Source organism: Oryctolagus cuniculus, unplaced genomic scaffold (genome assembly GCF_964237555.1).
Source record: "Oryctolagus cuniculus unplaced genomic scaffold, mOryCun1.1 SCAFFOLD_35, whole genome shotgun sequence".
Taxonomy (NCBI): domain Eukaryota; kingdom Metazoa; phylum Chordata; class Mammalia; order Lagomorpha; family Leporidae; genus Oryctolagus; species Oryctolagus cuniculus.
In genome coordinates this window covers 1,716,574-1,730,114 of record NW_027208301.1, presented here as the reverse complement: position 1 = coordinate 1,730,114, position 13,541 = coordinate 1,716,574, and the positions used below count along the sequence as shown (strand labels likewise).

At 41.8% G+C, this 13,541-nt stretch overlaps 1 long non-coding RNA gene across 7 annotated transcripts in view; it reads right to left on the bottom strand.

Annotated features, from left to right (window-relative positions):
* Positions 1-2: 2 nt before the first annotated feature.
* The window catches only part of LOC127485689 (uncharacterized), an 89,217-nt gene continuing 75,678 nt past the window's right edge, over positions 3-13,541 (bottom strand). For all 7 annotated transcript variants that reach the window (XR_011385993.1, XR_011385994.1, XR_011385995.1 and 4 more), the window contains one exon: positions 3-4,626. This is a non-coding gene — a long non-coding RNA (uncharacterized lncRNA). The remainder of the gene's footprint in view (positions 4,627-13,541) is intronic.

Genomic DNA, 13,541 nt, shown 5'->3' with positions numbered 1-13,541 from the left:
TTATGTGCATATTGATATGTTAGAAAATATCTGGAAATAGCCTTGGACTTTAATTTTGGAATATTTTTTTTTTAAAGATTTATTGATTTATTTGAAAGGCAGAGTTCCAGAGAGGCAGAGGAGAGAGAGAGATCTTCCATCCTCTTGTTCACTCCCCAGATGTCCTCAATTGCCAGAGCTGAGCCAGGAGCCAAGAGGTAGCATCTTCCTCCAGGTCTCCAACATGAATGCAGGGGCCCAAGGACATGGGCCATCTTCTACTGCTTTCCCAGCCATAGCAGAGAGCTGAATCAGAAGTGGAGCAGCTGTGACTCAAATTAGTGACCAAATGAGATGCTGGCACTGCAGTTGGCAGCTTCACGTGCTATGCCATAGTGCTGGTCATGGAATCTTTTGTTAAAAAAAAAAAAAAAAAACAAAAACTGCAGCATCTCCTTTTAAGAATTCTTGCTTAGTTTTTAATCATCTGTGAATTTTCTAATCAGCTTCCTTAATCTTTCTTCTCCTTCCTGGTTGTGACTCTTAAATTTTTCTAATAATGGGTTATTTTATATGCTATTTTTCTATTCAAGGTTTTTACTTCCACTTTGGTGACTGACCAAAAATCACAAATGTTGTGCCTTAGCAAACAATCAGAATTGTTTGGAAAAAGCTGAGTCATAAGAGTTAAAAGTTGTATATATACTTGTTTTATAAAATCAGATTTATGAGTAAATCTGGTTTAGAACTGGTTGAATCACACTAAGCAGATGGATGCTATTTCAAAATTATGTGAGCCTATTTTGACCAAATATTTTAAGCCATTTTGACATCCTGAGACTTTCCCAGAATCAAGGTTCTAAATTTTTTCACTTTGAGATTTTCAGCAGGAACCCTTGATGTGTCAAAGGATATATGTCTTATCTTTTAGAGGTAATAGTTTATTATGCAACTTGCATTTTAGGAAAGTACTGTCATGAAATTATGCTCAATGTTAAATTATATTTATATAGATATGTCATTGATATAAATGTCCTAGAAGTAATATAAATTTTAAAATCTGATAGTTCTGTTGCGTTGTTAGTAGTCATGATGGTTATCTTCATAAAAAGGAGACCCAGAGTCCTAAAAGGGACAATAGGTATGTAAAATCCTTCAGTTTCTTTCTTTCCTTTTTAAAGATGTATCTACTTATTTGAAGGCAGAATTCCAGAAAGGAGGAGAGAGAGAGAGAGAGAGATTGGATTTCTTCTGTTGGTTCACACTCCAAAGGGCCACAATGACCAAAGCTAAACCAGGCTGAAGCCAGGCAATATGGTCATAATTCAAGTTCTCCCAAATGGGTACAGGAGCAGACACTTCGCCATCCTCTGCTGCTTTCCCAGGTGCATTAGCAGGGAGCAGGATCAGAGTGGAGCAACCAGGACTCGAAGTGTAACCCATAGGGGATGCCAGCATCATAGGCAGTAGCTTCACCTGCAATGCCACAATGCTGGTCCCTCTTTAGTTGCTTTGTAACATCCTGTATGGAATGAACATAAATGGCTCATGTCAATTAATCAATTTCATAATTTTAACTATGTTTATTTAAAGACTTCTGTCATCCATAGTTTTGTATTCTTCTCTAAAAACACTTGTAATCAATTTCACAGAAAATGTTCCTGAATACAGATTTTTGGCTACTTTAGACAAGAATTTCCAGAACTTTGAGGGAAAGAAAAAAACTAAAAATCCCATAAACTGGTAATGGAGGGGCCAGTGCTATGGCAGAGTGGGTTAAAGCCCCAACTTGCAGCTCCAGCAAAAACAAAGAAACTGGGGCCAGCCCCATGGCACAGTAGGTTAATCCTCTGCCTGTGGCACTGGCATCCCATATGGGTGCCAGTTCTAGTCCCAGCTGCTCCTCTTCCAATCTACCTCTCTGCTATGGACCGGGAAAGCAGTAGAAGATGGCCCAAGTCCTTGGGCCCCTGAACCCATGGGGAGACTGGGAAGAAGCTTCCGATTGGCACAGCTCCAGCTGTTGCAGCCATTTGGGGAGTGAACCAAAGGAAGGAAGACCTTTCTCCCTGTCTTTTCCTCTCACTGTCTGTAACTCTACCTCTCAAATAAAATAAAATCCTAAAAAACATAAAGGGGCTGATACTGTAAGATGTGGACTTGGTCACCCAAGGCTAGCTGACATGTCTAAGAATTACAGCCACTTGTTCACTGAATTAGACACAACAGTTCACATTTGGGCAGTTTTTTACCACTGTGCATACTGCTCACTGTGCATACTGGGCTCACTTCTGGAAAAAGGAAGGCTACTGGCTCATTTCTGGCTATTTGGGAGAGTCTAAGCCATACTATTTGATAACTGAAATATTACTAAAAGAAAAAAAGCCTTTTTTTTTTTAATCCAGCCACATTGTCCACGGGCCCCTCTAGAGACAATAAATGTGAATGATTACATGTATTGAACAAATGTGTCCCAGCAGGCTATTCTAATGGCCCTTTAGCAGGGGTGGAGGACTTCCATACGCTAGCCACATAAAGCCCATAGAATCATTTGGTCTGACCCTGCCAAGGCAACTACAAATGGGATTCAATATTCAATCTATACCCACTAAATCTTAAGTTGCCAAGGCAACTACAAATGGGACTTGATATTCAATCTATACAAAATAAATCTTAAGTTCATAATTTTGTATGTCCTGTGAATGATGTTATAGACACCAAAATGTCCCATGGAAGAAAGGCCCTTTGCTTTAAAGACTACAGACCTTAAACAATAAAGGATGGAAACAGCTTCGAAGACAAGGAGATCCAACCATTGAACACACAGCAGTAACTCCTCCAGAATCTTTGGAAGCAACAGCACTGTTACCAGGTATCTTAGAACTGAAGGTTAAGCTCAAAGTCCTCACCCAGGCCTTATGTCTCAGATGAGGTAAGGGTGAACACTCACACTGACTTGAGTTAGGAAAGAGGGATGTTGATGGTCTGAGTTTTTATTGGGATAAAGATTAAAGACATACATTGGGACTTCCTTGGGTTCAAGAAACATGGAAGAGATATACAGAAATCTGTGAGTTTCCCAAACTTTCACTGAAACTAGTCCAATCTCTGTTCTATTTGTATGAACACTGGCTATTCATCTTCGTTCTTTACATAGAACTGGAGAATGTGATTTTGCACATAAGGCACTGGCAAATTATATTCAACGTGTCTTTTTTTGTCTTAAGGATTCATTCTTTATTTAGTCATTTTTATTAGCTTAAGGGAAGACTGGGGAGCAATGGCACTAGCATATCTTTTTTTTTTTTTTAGAAACATTTTATTTAGTGAACATAAATTTCATGAGTACATCTTTAAGAACAGAGTGATTCGTCCCACCATATCCACTCTCCCACCCCTACTCCCTCCTTTTCCTCCTCCCTCTCCCATTCCCAGTCTCCATTAGGATTCCTTTTTTTCTTTTTTTTTTTGGACAGACAGAGTGGACACTGAGAGAGAGACAGAGACAGAAAGAAAGGTCTTCCTTTGCCATTGGTTCACCCTCCAATGGCCACCGTGGGCAGCGCACTGCGGCTGGCGCACCACACTGATCGGAAGGCAGGAGCCAGGTGTTTCTCCTGGTCTCCCATGGGGTGCAGGGCCCAGGCACTTGGGCCATCCTCCACTGCACTCCCTGGCCACAGCAGAGAGCTGGCCTGGAAGAGGGGCAACCGGGACAGAATCCAGCACCCCCACTGGGACTAGAACCCGGTGTGCCAGCGCCACTAGGCAGAGGATTAGCCTATTGAGCCAATATAATCTGTATAGGATTAAAACATTTTTAAAAACTTTTTTGTATTAATACAAAGAGAAATGTTCCATGCATTCCATAGCAGGATAAAACTTGAGGGGCCAGCACTGTGGCATAGCTATAATTCTAATATTTGAAGCTAAAAAAATTTTCAGAGAAAACTCAAGGCAAAACAAGAAAGCAGAAGAAATAAACAGTAAAATGGAGAAGGTGGAGACAGGAAGGGGTAATTCTCCCCATCTTCATGTAGGAAAGAAGCAGTGCTGTGATGCTAGCATGTGGCAAGGATGTCTCCCCACCAAGACCCTACAATCTCTGAACCTTGCTCTCAACCACCATACTCACATATGGATCCTCTTTGGACTCTGCTGATGCCTCTGGGACAGTCATACAACCCCTGCTGTGCATGTAAGCCAAGCCCAGGAAGAGCCAGTTCAGATTTACCACCCACATGCTCTTGTCTGTTGGCTGGCAGGGTGAAAAACCCTGCAGGGTTTACTACATACCAATTGTAAGAAGGCGGCATGTTTGAATATCCTGGGGATTTTGTATTTTCACCTGGGTAAGAGACAAAGGATTGTGCTGCTTAATGCTGAACACAGTTGCTCCATCAGCAAAATGATTTCCTTCTTTTGCCTGGAAATGCAGGGGCTACACAAGGGGTACAGATAATATTAAACCTTTTAAAGTGTCCAGCTCCTGCTGCTCCTCCAGGGTGAAGTCCACAGTCCACACCTGTAACAGTGCATTTCTCCGAACGGTATCAGCTCTGGGTCACAAAGAAGGATGTCAGGGAGTTCATTCTTCTCTTTATGTCTATCTTGCCTCTTATATAAGATGAAGCTAATTTTTGTATGCTATAGGCCAACAGAAAGGAAAATGATAATCAAAACATATCAATTTCATACTAACTTTCAATTATGAAATTTACTATAATAGAGTTTCCCTTATTCAGTAAAAGATCACAGTGTAATCTGTAGACATAAGTGTAATGTGTAACTGAAGAGTGTTAGATCAAGTGAGACGTCCATTCAAAGTAGATCAGGCTAACAATGTTTTAAAAAAACTTTGGAAGGATGGCCTTGTGGCAGTGTGTAAAACCACAGGGAACCTGTTTAAGATCCAGTTGCTAACTTCCTTTCCAGCACTCTGCTAATGCACCTGGGAAAGCATAAGATGGCCCATGTCCTTGGGCCCCTGTAGCCACCTGGGAGACCTGAGAGAAGTTCCTGGCTCCCATCTGTTCCAGTTCCAGCTGTTGCCACCATCTGGGGAGTGAACTAATGATGGAAGGTCTCTCTCTTTCTAAATAAATCTATTAAACAATAAATTTTAGGGGATGGTATAGTGCCACAGCAGATTAAGCTACCATCCGAACCCACAGCATCCCACATGAGCACCAATATGAGCCACACCTACTCCATTTCTTATCCACTCCCTGTGAATAAATGTGGAAAACCAGTGGAAGATGGCTGAAGTACTAAGACTTCTGCCATCCACCTAGGAAACTTGGAAGAAGTTCTGGGCAGGTATTGGCCCAACCCCAGCCATTGTAGCAATTTCGGGACAACCAGCAGATGGAAGATCTATCTCTTTCTCTCTGTAACTCTCTTTCAAATAAAGAAGTAGTAAATAAAACTTTTTTGGATCATCAGGTTACACTTCACAGAAAAGACATATCTCTTCATCAATGTGTCCTCATGAATATAAAATTGCAAAACACACTGGCAAAAAGGCAAAGAAAAAACTAGACCAAGTGATGGGAACTACAAATGTAACATATCTAGGTGAGTGGTCCTGGACTGTGAGGAGAAAAAAACAGTAAACATGTTCAAAGAAGTGTTAACTGAATGAATCACTGTTTTTGAAATTTATTTATAAACAAAAGTATACTTATAAGCTTTTTCACATCTCTTCCAAAAATCAATGTAATTGCTATTGTTTACATGAAAGATATTGGCTATGTCCTCAAACAGGGCACATAAACTTGGAAAGTTATCTTAGAAGATTTGCATTTTTTTAAAGATTTTATTGGAGCTGGCACTGTGGTACAGTGGGTTAAAGCCCCAGCCTGCAGTGCCAGCATCCCATACAGGCAACAGTTCGAGTCCTGGCTGCTTTATTGCCAACCCAGCTTCTGCTGTGGCCTAGAAAAACAGTGGAAGATGGCCCAAGTACACGGGCCCCTGTACCCATGTAGGAGACCCAAAAGAAACTCTTGGCTCCTGGCTTTGGTTCAGCTCAACTCTGGCTGTTGCAGACATTTGGGGAGTGAACCAGTGGAAGGAAGACTTCTCTCTCTCTAGCTCTACCTCTATCTGTAACTCTATCTTTCAAATAAATAAAAATAAATATTTAAAAATAACAGATCAAAGGGACAAGATTTAAAAAAAGATTTTATTGATTTGAGAGGTACAACTACAGACACAGAGAGGGAGGGATAGAAAATATTTCTTCCATCTGCTGGTTCACTCCCCAAATGGCCTCAATGGCCAGAGTTGAGTCACTCAGAAGCCAGAAGCCAGGAGCTCCTTCAAAGTCTCCCACATGGGTGCCAGAGCCCAAGCACTTGGGCCATCTTACACTATGTTCCCAGGCCACAAGCAGAGAGCTGGATAAGAAGATGAGCAGTCAGGACACAAACAGGTACCCATATTGGATGCTGATGCAACATCACCAGCCCCCAGAAGATGTGAATTTAAGAGTCAACATCTGGAAGGAGAATGAAGAAATAGAGAGGAAGAATTGGAGAAGACATGATGACCAACCATTAGACATAGAGTAGTCAGAATAGTGAAGAAAAAGATAGGAAGCATGAACACAATTCGGTACTAATTGGTTAAGCAGAGGGTTGAAAGTGTGTGGACACTGGCACAGGAAGTTGAAATTGGGAAAAAAATCAATAAGAATATGATGCAAAGAAGTGAGACTGGTACCCATATGGGATGCTGGCACTACAGGCTATAGCTTAACTTTTAAGTCTTGAAAAAAATTTTATTTGCACACAATTTATACCTGCAAGACTCAAAGAATCTCCTGAGAATACCTATTTGGTTGGCTCCAGTATTCTTTTTTTATTGAACCAACATTGTGGTGTAGCAGGTTAATCCACTGCTGGTAATACTGGAATCCCATATAGATACCAATACAAAACCTCTCGGTACCACTTCCCACCCAGCTCCCTGCTAAGGTATCAGAAAGCAGAAGATAACCCAAGGGTGTGGTCTCTTCCACCCATGTAGGATATGGAAGAAGCTCCAGGATCCTGGCTTCAGACTGTCATAGCAGCAGTCAATGCAGCCATTTGTGTAACGAATCAGCAGACACAACCTCTCTCTCTCTCCTCTTTCTGTAACTCTTCCTTTCACATTAATAAACCATTTAAAAAAAAAAGATGAAACATGACCACTGCTGGACAATAGTGGGAGTCAGAGAGTATTCTTATTTTATATATTATTGTTTAACGTTGCCTCCTCCAGTTCTTCTAAAAAGTACAAGCAATCCTTTGGGAAATGATAGCAATCTGTCATCTCCAAAGTAACTGATACCTGAAGGTTATGGCCATGACAACACTGTTAAATATGTGAACAGTTAAATAGACCTCAAATGCTTTCAAATGCTCAAAATTGGCCAAAGGAAAGGAGAATGAAGCATATATAAAACATGTTTAAAAATTCATAAAATGAAAGATTAAAACATCATCTCAAAAAGTTGACTCCAGGCTGGCGCCATGGCTCACTAGGCTAATCCTCCACCTGTGGCGCCGGCACACGGGGCTCTAGTCCCGGTCAGAGCACTGGATTCTGTCCCAGTTGTTCCTCTTCCAGTCCAGCTCTCTGCTGTGGTCTGGGAGTGCAGTGGAGGATGGCCCAAGTCCTTCGGCCCTGCACCCTCATGGGAGAAGCACCTGGCTCCTGGCTTCAGATCAGTGTGATGCACCAGCCGCAGCACACTGGCCGCAGTGGCTATTGGAAGGTGAACCAACAGAAAAAGGGAGACCTTTCTCTCTGTCTCTCCCTCTCACTGTCCACTCTGCCTGTCAAAAAAAAAAAAAAAAAAAAAACAAAAAAAAGGTTGACTCCATCTAAAACTATGAAAACATATATCTAAGTCCACTTTTTATTGTCAGAAGCAATCCAACTGAGAAAAAGTACTGAGGGTTTAAGCCATAGAGGCCAAGGGTGATAGATAGGAAATACAACACCTAAGCAATCTAACCCCGAGAGTCTTTGCCAAAGGCTGCAATGTGGATTGCAGAGGAAGGATACTGCAGAGGGCAGGGACTTGTGCAGTGAGGGTGCATAATCAAGGCCTCAGCAGAGTGTGTGCCATGTGCACTTAGGTCACTCTCTATTTCTGCCTCCATGATAGACAAATTGCTATGAAGATCCCCCCACCCTTCGTGACTCCCTACTTTTTTCAGATCATAAAGGAATCTGTAAACCTGAAGAGTTACTCTGGTTTATCTTACTCATGCTTTCACCCTCTACATGGGGTACACAGAAGGCACATAACTTGTTTCCTCTGTTAACAGGTCTATGTATCAAGGGAGGCTACATCTGGAGATAACACGGGTGCCTGGCATTATTCTAGATTCTGGATTTTAGGTAAAATGATGGAAACATGGGATATTGCGGTCTCTGGTTGAGAAAAAGTTGATACCTGTGGGATGGCCTGCGCTGCGGCTCACTTGATTAATCCTCTGCCTGCAGTGCTGGCATCCCATATGGGCACCGGGTTCTACTCCTGGTTACTCCTCTTCCAGTCCAGCTCTCTGCTGTGGCCTGGGAAGGCAGTGGAGGATGGCGCAAGTGCTTGGGCACCTGCACCTGCATGGGAGACCAGGAGGAAGCACCTGGCCCCTGGCTTCAGATCAGTGTAGTGCAGCCATGCCAGCATTTTGGGAGGTGAACCAACAGAAGGAAGACCTTTCTCTGTGACTCTCCCTCTCACTGTATGTAACTCTGTCAAATAAATTTTATAAAAAAAGATACCTGTGGGAGAAGAGACATTCCAGCATGTGATGACCAGGGACCACTCATCTTCAGTGTTGTTTCCTGTGAGAGGATTTTACACCCCCATTCCCATACTTAAAAATGCAGACAAGGCCACATGACTCTTTCCAGATACAGTGGAAGAAAATTTTGTCACATTTGAGAAAATCACAGAAAATCACTGTTCTTTATCATCCAGCCACAATGACCATCAGTAGACACCATTCTATCAGCCTGAGGTCAAAATGACAGCTGATGCACAGCTTAAATGTGGAAGACTTGAAGAAACTGAGTCATTGGTTACCTGAGAAAGCCATTAAAAGACCATTAGCTGTAGTAGATGGCACTCATAAATAGATGGCACTGCAAGTCCATGGGTTATATCTCTGGAATTTTTAATAAATAGTGCTTAACACAAATACAGAGAAAAGGGACCGGCGTGTGGCGCAGCAGGTTAATGCCTTGGCCTGAAGTGCCAGCATCCCATATGGGTGCAGTTTCTAGTCCTGACTTGACCTCTTCTGATCCAGATCTCCATTATGGCCTGGGAAAGCAGTAGAGGATGGCCCAAGTCCTTGGGCCCCTGCAGCCACGTGGGATACCCAGAAGAAGCTCCTGGCTCCCAGTTTCGGAATGGTACAGCTCTGGCCATTGCAGCCATCTGGGGAGTGAACCATCGGATGGAAGACCTCTCTCTCTGCCTCTCTTCTCTCTGTAACTCTGTCTTTCAAATAAGTAAAATAAATCTTTAAAAAAATAAAGCTTTGGATCAAGACACAGAAATAAATAAATCTTAAAAAATACAGAGAAAAGCTAAAATGGAATCCAAAGATCACATCAAATGTACAAAAACTTGACAAGTACATAAGGTATATGATTTATAATTTTGAGTGAGAAAAATTCCATAATATTGTACTAAACACTAGATGAAAAAAATAACAGAAATTTAGTTTCTCATAGTTTGACACTATGCTGCCTGAAGTTTTGATTTCTTCTGAGGACATTCTCTTGTTTCAAGATCATCAAATTTCCAACATAACCTTTGGGATCTAGTCTGTTTCTCCTCCCATCTCTAGGGACTCTCTTTCAAAATCAGATTGGAGGGCCAGCACCGTGGCACAGTAGGTTAATCCTCCATGCCTGCGGTGCTGGCATCCCATATGGATGCCGGTTCCAGTTCCAGGTGCTCCTCTTCCAATCCAGTTTTCTGCTATGGCCTGGAAAAGCAGTAGAAGATGGCCAAAATGCTTGGGCTCCTGCACCCACATGGGAGGCTGGGAAAAAGCTCCTGGTTCCTGGCTTCAGATCAGCACAGCTTCAGCCATTGTGGCCATTTGGGAAGTGAACCAATGGAAGGAAGACCTTTCTCTGTCTCTCCCTCTCACTGTCTATAACTCTACCTCTCAAATAAATAAATAAATAATCTTTTATATATCAGATTGGATTAGGTCAGGATATAAGATAACACTCAGACATCAATAGCCTCTGTATACACAGACAATACCACAGCTGACATAGAACTTCTAACATCAATCCCATTCACAATAGATACAAGAACAACTACCTTGGAGTAAATTTAAGCAATGTCAAAGATCTCTGTGATGAGAAATACAAAATATTAAAGAAAGAAATGAGACAAAAAATGAAAAATTGTTCATGTTCATGGAGTTAGAATCAATATCAAACTCCAAACTACTGAAAACAATTTAAAGATTGAATACACCAAGATTCAATGTACTGATTCAATATACCAAGGACATTCTTCTCAGATATAGAAAAGGATGCTGAAATTCATATGGAAACACAAGAGTCCCTGAATAGCTAAAGCAATCTTATACAACAAAAACAAAGCTGGAGGCTTATTTGAGAGGTAGAGTTGCAGACAGTGAGAGGGAGGGAGAGAAGTCTTCCATCCACAGCTTTACTACCCAATTGTTCACAATGGCCTGAGCTGGGCCAATCCGAAGTCAGGAACCTGGAGGTTCTTCTAAGTCTCCTATGCAAACACAGGAAGGAGCTCAAGCACTTGGGCCATCCTCTGTTGCACTCCCAGGCTATAGCAGAGAGCTGCATTGGAAGAGGAGCAGCCAGTACTTCAACTGGTGCCCACATGGGATTCCAGCACTGCAGGTGGAGAATCACCCACTGTATCACAGCACTGCCCCCAGGTTTCAAGATATACTATAGTGCAGTAATCAAAATAGCCTAGTACTTGTACAAAAACAGATGGATACACCAATGGAACAGAATATAAATGCAGAAATCAATCCTGGAGAAGGATAATCTGTTAAACACATAGTGCCGGGAAAACTGGATCTCCTCATGCAGAAGTATGAAGCAATACTCCTACTTTACACCTTACAAAAATACACTCAAAATGGATTAAAATGGATAAAAGATTTAAATAACAACCTGATACCAAATTATTAGAGAAAGTTGGGGTAACCCTGCAAGACATTGGCATAGAAAAAGACTACTTGGAAAAGACCGCAGAGGCACAAGCAATCGAAGCCAAAATTGACAAATGGGATCACATCAAATTGAGAAGCTTCTGTACTGCAAAAAAAAAAAAAAAAAAAAATTATCAAAGTGAAGAAGTGAAGGGCCAACTGACAAACTGGGAGAAATGATTTGCAAACTATGCAACTGATAAAAAATTAATAACCAGAATACATAAAGGCTCAAGAAATTCCACAACAGCAAAACGAAAAGCCCAGTGCAGAAATGGGCAAAGGACTTAAATAGATATTTTTAAAAAGAAGTCCAAATAGCCATCAGATACATGAGAAAATGCTCAGATCACCATTCAACAGAGAAATGTAAATCAAAACCACAAGGAAGTTTTACCTCACCCCCGTTAGAATGGCATTCACATAGAAATCAAACAAATGCTGGCAAAGATGTGTGGAAAACTTAACCCTGATCCACAGTTTGTGGGAATGTAAACTGATAAAGACACCATGGAAGACAGTATGGAGATACCTCAAAACATCGTACTTAGTGAATAAGCCAGTCTAAACAGGACAAAAACCATATATTCTCCCTGATCTGTGACAACTAATAGCACACCTAAAGGTAACCTATAGAAATGAAATTGACACTTTGAGAAGCAATGACTTTGAACAGCCCTTGTCTTGACTATTGAGGAACAATTTTTTCACATTATCTGTTGAACTCTTTACTTAGTATAGAGTTACTCATATGTGTATAAAGTTAATTGAAAATAGATCTTAGTAAAAAATAGGAATGAGAATAGGAGAGGAAGAAGAGTGTAGGTGGGAGGGTGGCTATGGTGGGAAGAGTCACTATGTTCTTAAAGTTGTAATTATGAAATGCATGAAGTTTGTCTTCCTTAAGTAAAAGGTTTCTAAGGAAAAAAGATATGAAAGGAACATTCCAGAAAAATTTTCATTTTGATGATTTGCGTCAAGGCTACTTGGTAGCAATATTTAAAAGCAAAGAATGAATGATGCATTTTTCATCCTATTTATTTTTAATTGTTTACTTTTTTGTTTTAAAAGACAGTTTTGGAGAGAGAGCAGAAGGCAGTGGAAGATCTTCCATCTGTTGCTCTACTCCCCAAGTGGCTGTAACAGCCAGAGCTGGGCCAGACTGAAACCAGGAGCCAGAAGCTTCATGGGGGTCTCACACATGGGTGGCAGGTGCCCAAGCACTTGGACCATCTTCTGCTGCTTTCACAGGTGCCTTAAGCAGGGAGCTGGATTGGAAGTGGTGCAACCAAGAAACAAACCAGAACCCATAGGGTTACTCGAATCCCAGGCAGCTGTTTAACCCAATATACTGCAATGTCACAATTTTTGTCAATTTAGACACTAGAAGTGAGTGTGGACAACTGAAGAAATTAAGCTTCTGCAACTTAAGTGAGAGGCTAGGACTATATTCCTGGCTCTCTGTTATGACCCTGTCTCAGTCCTGGTTGTTGTGGGTGTGAATTAATGGATTGAAGGTGTTGGTGTCTGTCTCTCTCTCTCCCTTTCTCTCTCATTCCATAACACAGAGTAGGTTAAGCCTCCACCCATAGTGCCAGCATCCCATATGGGCACCAATTTGTGTTCCAGATGCTCTTCTTTTTTAAATATTTATTTGAAAGTAGAGTTGCAGAGAGAGAGCCAGAGACAGAGAGAAAGGTCTTCCATCTGCTGGTTCACTCCCAAAATGGCTGCAATAGCTGGAGCTGGGCTGATACAAAGCCAGAAGTCAGGAGCATCCTCCAGGTCTCCCACTTGGGTGCAGGGGCCCAAGGAGTTGGGCCATCCTCAACTACTTTCCCAAGCCATAGCAAAGGGCTGGATTGGAAGTGGACCAACTGGGACTCAAATCAGTGCCTATATGGGATGCCGACACCACAGGCAGAGGCTTAACCTACCATGCCACAGCAAGGGCCCCAGATCCTCTTCTTTGGATCCAGCTCCCCGGTTTTGTCCTGGGAAAGCAGTGGAAGATAGCCCAAGTCCTTGGGCCCCTAAACCCACCTGGGAGACCCAGAGGAAGCTCCTGGCTCTTAGCTTTGGATCAGCCCATCTCCAACTATTTTCACCATTTGGAGACTGAACCAGTGGATAAAAAATTTGTATGTCTCTCCTCTCCTTGTAACTATGCCCACCAAATAAATAAATAAAATCTTTTTTAAAAAAAAGTCTCTATATATTTCCATCTACTTCTCATTCTCTCTCAAGTATATAAATACTTTAAGATGGCAAAAGATTGGCCAGCACCATGGCTCACTAGGCTAATCCTCTGCCTGTGGCACTGGCACA